Consider the following 865-nt stretch of genomic DNA (forward strand, 5'->3'; position numbering starts at 1 on the left):
ATATATATATATATATATATATACTTAAAATAATATAGTGTAGTAAGCTTTTATAAATGTTTCTACCAGTGGCCTAACTTGTATAAAAGGGCAATAGATTTTCCATTTAAAATTAGCGTACATTTAAACACAAAAAGTAATGACCCTTAACAGGCCGCCTTATCATGATAGAAGGAACAGTCAAATGTCCAAAATCGCAGTTAAGATCAGTTTCGAAGGGAATGAAAAATAAAAACATTTACCATGATATACAGGCAGGCTTAGGTTTCGAACTTTAATTAGCAAATAAAATAATTTGCTAGATGAAGTTCTCATCAGTGGGTACTCCAAACATTAACATATAATTTGGAGACAGAATAACACGTGTCTCATCTTTATATATTATTTTTCAAATCCACCTCGCAAGCGCAGTTCAGTGGGTACCAAATAAAAAATATCAACTAACTCCAGAAGTTACTAAAATCATATTCTTAAAATAGTATTGAGTAGCAACATTTTAGAGATGTTTCTACCAGTGGCCTAGCATGTATAAAAAGTCAATAGACAACATATTTTCCATATGAAATTAGTGTAAATTTAAACATTAAAAGAGGTGACGCTCAACAGGTTGTCTGACATGCTAGAATGAACAGTCAAAAGTCCAAATCCACACTTAATGGCAATTTCGAAGAAAATGAAAAATAAAAACATTTACCATGTTTTATAGCCATCCATATGTTTCGAATTTTAATTAGCAAATAACATTATTTGTTAGGCAAATTTCTCATCAGTGGGTACGTCAAACTTCGCCTACGATATGTTTTTATTTGCTCATCAAATTTCGAAGCCTAGGTCTTATTGTAAAATATGGTAAATGTCATTATGG

The sequence above is a fragment of the Octopus bimaculoides genome, chromosome 12, assembly GCF_001194135.2.
Source record: "Octopus bimaculoides isolate UCB-OBI-ISO-001 chromosome 12, ASM119413v2, whole genome shotgun sequence".
NCBI classification, from domain to species: domain Eukaryota; kingdom Metazoa; phylum Mollusca; class Cephalopoda; order Octopoda; family Octopodidae; genus Octopus; species Octopus bimaculoides.